The sequence below is a fragment of the Lycium barbarum genome, chromosome 10 (assembly GCF_019175385.1).
Source record: "Lycium barbarum isolate Lr01 chromosome 10, ASM1917538v2, whole genome shotgun sequence".
NCBI lineage: Eukaryota > Viridiplantae > Streptophyta > Magnoliopsida > Solanales > Solanaceae > Lycium > Lycium barbarum.
The window spans coordinates 79,104,521-79,112,362 of record NC_083346.1 but is presented as its reverse complement, the minus strand read 5'-3'; positions in this window follow the sequence as shown (position 1 = coordinate 79,112,362).

Here is a 7,842-nt window from a genome sequence, read left to right as displayed (position 1 = left end):
ACAATAAGCCACAATAGAATCACAATCCTAGTCTCAAAACAAGAACAAGTAAGGTGCTACAATATCATCATCACGATGTATAACTTGTCACTAATATCTACTGTCTCCACGTGGCAATGAGCCAACAATAAATAGAACAAGATAAGTCACAACACAACAGGATGGCTAGCCCCAAATCACACAAAAAGGCCTAACCTAACGCAATATCCAACCTAACTTCATACCTGAAGGTTTACATGCATTCTCCGACAATATCGTCTAAATATATGCTTCGCTAATCGAAGTCTCACCATTGGGTAAATCGTAACCTACCTGGAAGGCCGAACAGCAAAGTCTCCAATAATCACACCTTAGTCTTTCCTTTCCTTTGAGCCTCGAGGAAATGGAATTCTAATCAAATTCGTAATATGCAGTTAGAATCAAGAAAAACACCAATCAAATCCTACTTCTATTCAAGACCCAAATCCTTAACTTATGAAATGGGGTTTATGAACTAGAAAGGTGAAATTAGGAATCTATAGGTCTCAACATGAAATCAATGCACTAGGTGATCAATTCCCATCAATTACAAGCTAGAAGAACCAACAAATTACTTAAATTAGGATTCTAGGCAAAACCCCCAAATTTGGGTATAAACCCTAACTTCCAATTCCATAAATTAGCCACTAATTAGGAAGAATTCATGCAATAATAGATTTAGTCATCAATTTCATGCTTAATGAAGCTAACCCAATCAATAAATCAAGATTACAAAGCTTAGAAGAAGAACTCATTGAACCCCCCCTTTTAAGTCTTAAACTCTTAGCGAACTAGCATGATAATTGAATCCTAAGGTGATTATGGAAAATGGAATAGCAAAGAAGATAGAAGTACTTGCCACCAAGATTTTCCCCTAAGAGCCATGTTGAACTGCTCCTAATAACTCTAAAGTCGAAATAATATAGAATGAGGGACTTAGGGCTTTTAATGCTCATTTAATGAATGAATCTGCCTGATGCCCGCTCCTGCGACAATGTCACGACCCAACTAGAGAGCCATGACGGGTACCCAGTACTAGCCTACTGAGCACCTCTGATCTGACATTCCATTCTCATTACTAAGTGGCCCACATGGATAACTTGCGGATATCATGCTTAGTTCGGTCATCATTGACAATGCCCACAACCAAATGCCACAAGACTTACCAAAATATTATACAACGCTGAGGGATGGTAAAGTTAGAGAACATCTAATTACATACGTCTGTCTACGAGCCTCTAAGTAGATTACATAAACCCATAAGATAGGGCAGGACTCTGCCATACCCAAGTGAATATATACAAAGAGTAGTACCAATAATTACAGCTCCGGAACAACTGAAGCTCTTCCAAGGTATCGTTGACAGAGCTTCTAAGGATCGGACGCGTCTACCTGTTTACCTGCAGGCATGAACGCAGCGTCCACAAGAAGGGACGTCAGTATGAACAGAGTATTGAGTATGTAAGGCAGGAATAATAATAATAATAATAATAATAATAATATATATATATATATATATATATATAATAGTGCCGAGGAACGAACGACCCAATCCATTTAACCATATATCCCGCGTCCGGGACGATATCATAATATACCAACTGATCAGCTGGCCATGCGTATATAACACCTCGCCCTTCTTCCTTTCCCCATAAAATCATATAGATACATATAAGCGTATATAGTATAAGTAGCATGCATGAGAGCCCAAATAAAGGTTGTTACATTATCGGAGTGACGTAAGGTCGGTAACCTCCGATTTACATTATGGATTAACCATCATCGCTCTATCTCACCTTGAAAGAACAATTATTATAAGGTGAGATCAACAACAATGAATAAAATCAAGGAAATCATGAAATAACTCAACATTCTCATAATAACATTGAAATCATAAACTTGGAACCTTTAAACATAAAATCATCGTTATCATTGTAATCATCATAGAAACATTCTCATCTTTAACATCATGAGAAGCTTTAAGAATCATGAACTTCTAGCTTTTGAAAAGAAGGAGGTTATGGAAACATTTATGGAATCATAACATAAGAATCATGTCTTTGAAAGAAAGGGATGAGCCTTAACATACCTCTGCGGCCTCCTATTATCTACGCTTATCCGTCCGTACTCGTAAATCTACATTCAAGAGGATTAGCACTATCGTTAGACTCATTGTTATATGCTTATGCTAGGTTTTCATATTAAACTATTATATATCCTGCCGAAAATCGGACAGCATCTCCCCTGTTTATATGCCTAGCCCGAAATTATAATCCAGCAACCAACAACACAACAATAATACCAACATCAACAACATCATTATCCATACCAATATATCCCGTAAAATATCCCTACACGATGTTTTCCCAATCTCTCAACCAACCATAGCAACATCCATAATACAAAAATCAAAGAATTATATTCAATTTAAGCTCAAATTAATCCAAAATTCTCTTTCAAACTCACCTCATGGCCATCAACTTCAATTCAACTCTTTATGATTTTTCTCCTATGATTCTTTCCTTTCTAATAATTGCCAAACCTTTACATCATCTCAATCATGTAAATAATAATAGGAAAAGCATACCTTATAGTAGAAGAACTTCACTCTATTCACCCCTTTCCAAGATCAAGTTCATCACCACCTTGAAGAGAAACAAGAACAATTATCTTCCATAAATTTTCCTTGAGGTTTTGATGTCTCTTGATGATATGGAAAGGTTTTGGAAGATTATGGAAGGTTAGCAAGGATTATGGAAGATTATGGAAAGTTATAGAAAATTATGGAAAGTTATAGAACTCTCAAGAAGTGTGAGGGATGAGAAAATGGTGAAAATGATTGAAATTAATGGGTTAGAGAGGTATTTATAGGTGTGGTTCAGGTCGGGTACTGTAGCACCCTGGTACTGTAGCAGTGCGTTTCTGCTTTGGCAGCCTACCTTGTAACGCCCATAATTCTCTACTCTGATGTCGTTTCGATGAGCGGTTTATTGCATTGGAAACTAAACATGACGAAATTCATTTTAGGCTTTTGAAACACCTTAAAAATCCTAATATACTAGGAGATATACCCCTCCAAAGTTGACTAAAAATCTGCCCAAAATCCTGCCAACTTTTTTCAAATTTTCGTCAAACTTATTTTCTTCGATTTGCTTGATCCCGGAATCTTTCGAAACTCTCCATACATGATATTTATCATTAATCATACTTGATAATGGTCATGTCCATTAGTTCCAAGGTTGTCCTTCCCGGGTACGACTCACAGGATCATAAGCCATCCTTTACTTAAACAATATACTTAATAATTCTTCGTTCCTCACAATCCAAAGTTGTTTTACCTAGCCATAGCTCGACATACTTACATCCAAATTTATCCAGTGCTTCTCCGAGGTACGGGGTGCAACAAACAACGAGACCGCGTCGGCGGTGCTGCGTCAACGCTCACTCAGATCGCTACAGTGGTCAACCAATCACTGCACTAGCCGCTTCTGCGGCATGTCCACCGTTATAGCGGTACCGCTACTGCGGTACTAGTGCCGCTATAGCCGGGCACTAGAACCAGAAAAATTCCCCAAAAATCCCAATCTCAACCTGAAATCCCAACTATCACTTGAAGCCATCTATTCACATACCACATATGTAAAGATATATAAAAACACGCTACGAACGCACTCGTCGCTCGGACTTTCCATCGGGGGTTTCGTTGTCCTATTCAACCCCCAATACCTCAAAATTAACTTTCCAACCCAAGTCTCAAAATGCACCCGAGTGCATTGGGAACCGAACCAAATAGGCATACAAGTTCTAAATGACCATCTAGACCTCTCAGAATTGACGGATTCCCGAAAAAGGTCCGTTTACCCAAAAGCCAACTTTGAGTCAACTTTTTTTCGCTTAAAGCCCAAATTTCCCAAAAAGTCACCCAAATCATATCCAAACACCTCAAGAAACGTGTCAACGGTCCCCTTGGGTCAAATGTGAGCTAAACAAGCTCGGGGAAGGGTCAAAATACCAAAAAATACTATAACGACCAAATGGGTCGTTACATCAGATACCAATTAAACCATCGCTCATCCTTGAGGGACGAAGGGAAAGGAACTGAGAAGTACTTGAATCGAAAAATAACTGAGGATATCGGCTACGCATGTCGAACTCAGTCTCCTAAGTGGCCTCCTCAACAGGATGATGCTTCCATTGCACCTTCAGAGAAGCAATCTCCTTAGACTTCAACTTTCGAACTTGCCTATCCAAAATTGTAATAGGCCCCTCCTCATTAGTCAAATTCTCATTAAGAAATACCGAGTCCCAACAAATACTATAAGTACCATCAATATGATACTTCTTCAGTGACACATGGAAAACTGGACGAACTCCTGCCAAGCCTTGCGGCAAGGCCAACTCATAAGCAATATCGCCCATACGGTCAAGAATCTCAAATGGCCCAATATACCTCGGACTTAACTTACCTCTCTTCCCAAACCTCATAACGCCCTTCATGGGTGAAATCTTTAATAGAACCTTATCACCAATGGCTAACTCCAAATCTCGTACCTTCCAGTCTGCATACATCTTTCATCGACTCTAAGCAGCCAAAAGCTTGGCCTGAATGACCCTCACCTTCTTTAGAGACTCTCTGAAAAGATCCGTACCCCAAGGTTGAACCTCAAATGCATCACACCAACCAACTGAAGATCTACATCTCCTACCATACAAAGCCTCAAAAGGCACCATGTCGATACTCGAGTGGTAACTGTTGTTATACGCAAACTCTGCCAACGGCAAGTACTGATCCCAATGACTGATGTGCCGTGAAATTATGGCACATTTGATGCTTTTTGACCTTAAGTTTTACTTATTTTTCAGCAAGTCAATGTCATTTTAATATGTTTTTAGTGTTTTGCAGGTACATAAGCATTTAAAGGACAAAAACTAAAAAGTTGCAAAAATTGCCTTGGTGAAGAATTACTGGCCGTAATTTGGAGTGCAATCAACGATAAGCTTAGAAGGATGTGCAGAAAAGAATATCAAATTTTATGGACAACTGTTACGGTTCGTAATTCAAATTGCGGTCCGTAATTCAAAACGTAAATTTGATATGTCATGAGGCAGAGAGACAAGTTTTGGAGATGAATAATTATAGTCAGTGGATTACTGACCGTAAAATGAATTACGGACCGTAAAAGTTGATGGTGATTTTGTCCAAGTCTAAGCAGGGAAGCAAACCGTAATTGGTGCCGTCAGGGACTAAAGTGAAATTCTGTAATTTTTGTGTTTTTGAAACCTATAAATAGTCCAATGTAGGGTTTTATTTATTATCAGCTGTTATATTTTGACTCTTGACTTAGAGCATTGAATATTCCTTAGTTTTGGAGCTTTTAAGCATCAATTCAAGTGTTATTAATTTCTCTTTTCATTAAAAGTAAGCAATTATGAATTCTTTAATCTTTTATTTCTTGTTCTTTGTCATGAGTAGCTAAAAATCTTTACTAAGATTGTGAGCCCAAGGATGGGTGTTTTGTGATTGGGGATTATGATTGATATACGCATAATGGATTGTTAGGGTTTATTTGTTCTTTGTTTTAATCGTATAGTTAGTGGTCACAAGCTTTAGCTAACGCCCTAAACGTTGGTTTATTTGGGAAAATAACTAGGGTTTGGTAAGAACAAATAACAAGAACTCAAGGCTTTAAACCTTGTTTAATAAATTCACTTAGGAATAAAAGGAATTTACTTGGCATAATTAATCGTTCTTCATGCATACTTTCTTATCTTTGGGAAAAGCATAGAAAGAAATAATCTTGTCTTATTGGGAAATAGTCTAGATTCACATAGAGGTTAAGTGCATTCATACAACGATCCATTAGAAGTATATCAAGATCAAGAACCATGATCATACACTTTATCTGACGGGGACACAACCTTGGTTCTTTTTACCTATATATTTACAACTCAATTACTAGTCACTCTAAATTAGTCCAATTTAGAGTATCCGCAATCAGCGTGTATCGCGCTTCGCAAGAGGTAAACTTCTTACTCAAGTAGTAGATGGCATGTTCCTTTTTGCCCTCTTCATCATGTTGGGTGAGCATGCACCCAAAAGCTTTCTTTGATACTGACAGGTATAGTAACAGAGGGCTCCCTGGCTTGGGTGGCACCAAGACCGGAGGATTGGAAAGGTGTCTCTTGATCCTATCGAATGCCTCTTGGCACTTTTCTGTCCAATTTGTGGGAGCGTCTTTCTTGAGCAGCTTGAGGATTGGCTTTATAATCACAGTTGACTAGGCTATGAACCGTCCAATGTATTTTAACCTTCCAAAGAAGCTCATGACCTCTTTCTTGGTTTTGGGAGGCGGTAGCTCTTGTATTGCTTTAATCTTGGCAGAATCTAGTTCAATGCCCCTGCGGCTGACAATGAATCCCAGCAATTTTCCTGCGGGTACTTCAAATGCGCACTTTGCAGGATCAGAACCTGTAATTGCTATTTGGCACCTCCCCTTTTGCTCGGCTTTTCGTCCTTCAATACCGGGGCCTTAGCCGTTGCAACCGCTTCCTCGGCCGCAACATTTCCTTTGCGGCTTGCTGCTCACTATGAACGGTTTTAATCCCTTCTGGGGTCGGGAACTTCAACTCTTGGTGCAGAGTTGAGGGCACCGCTCTCATGTTGTGAATCCATGGTCTTCCAAATAATGCATTGTATCCCATGTCTCCCTCTATCACATAAAACTTGGTCTGCTGCATGGTTCCAGTTGTGTTAATTGGTAAGGTAATTTCACTCTTCGTCGTTTCGTAGGCCATGTTGAACCCGTTGAGGACTCGGACTGTTGGCACGATCTAGTCTAGTAGTCCCAGCTGCTCGATGACTCTCCATTGGATGATATTAGCTGAGCTACCTGGATCAATCAGCACACGTTTAATTATAAATTTATTAACAAGAACAGATATTACCAATGCATCGTTGTGGGGTTGAACGATGCCTCCTACGTCCTCGTCGCTGAACGAGATAGAACTTTCGGGGTCATAGTTATGTGCACGTTTTTCTCTAGTGATGGAAACTTTGGTGAGTTTCATTATTGGCCCCTGGGGAATGTCCATTCCCTCAATAATCATATGGATAATATGTTGGGGCTCCTCCTATCCATCTCGCTTGTTGGCATCCACGTTCTTGAAATGAACTTTGGCCCGTTCACTTAGAAATTCTCAAAGGTGACCCAGGTTAAATAGACGAGCGACCGCCTCCCTTAATTGTCAACAGTCTTCGGTTCGGTGACCATGGGTATGATGGTACTTGCAAATCAAGCATTTATCTCGTTTTTCAGGATCAGACTGGATAGGCCTTGGATGCCTCGTTTCTCTGTTGCAGATGACAGCTGCTGCTATGGTCGGCACATCGACGCAGAAGTTGTACTCCGACAGTCTCGGGGCTTCTTTATTTCCCGATGGTCTATCAATCACATTCCTGTTCATTAATCCTCGATTATTCAGGCCACGATCATTCCTTCTATCATCTTGCCTAAGTCACCATTGCGCCCATTGCCCCTTCGATCAGGTGGATAAAGCTGATATCTATCATGGGATGGCCTCGGTTCTTGATCTGTCGTTCTCCTCGAACGATCGTTCCCTTTACTGGAACGCCACGATCTTGAGGTGGTCCTCAAAATTTTATCATCCTCGACCCTGATCGTCGATTGATATCTGTTGTGTACATCGGTCCAAGCAATTGCTGGATACTCTAACAAATTTTACTTCAATTCCTGAGATGTGATCGAGCTTCTTAGGTTGAGCCCCTGAGTAAAAGCTTGAACGGCCCAATCGTCTTGAACTGGT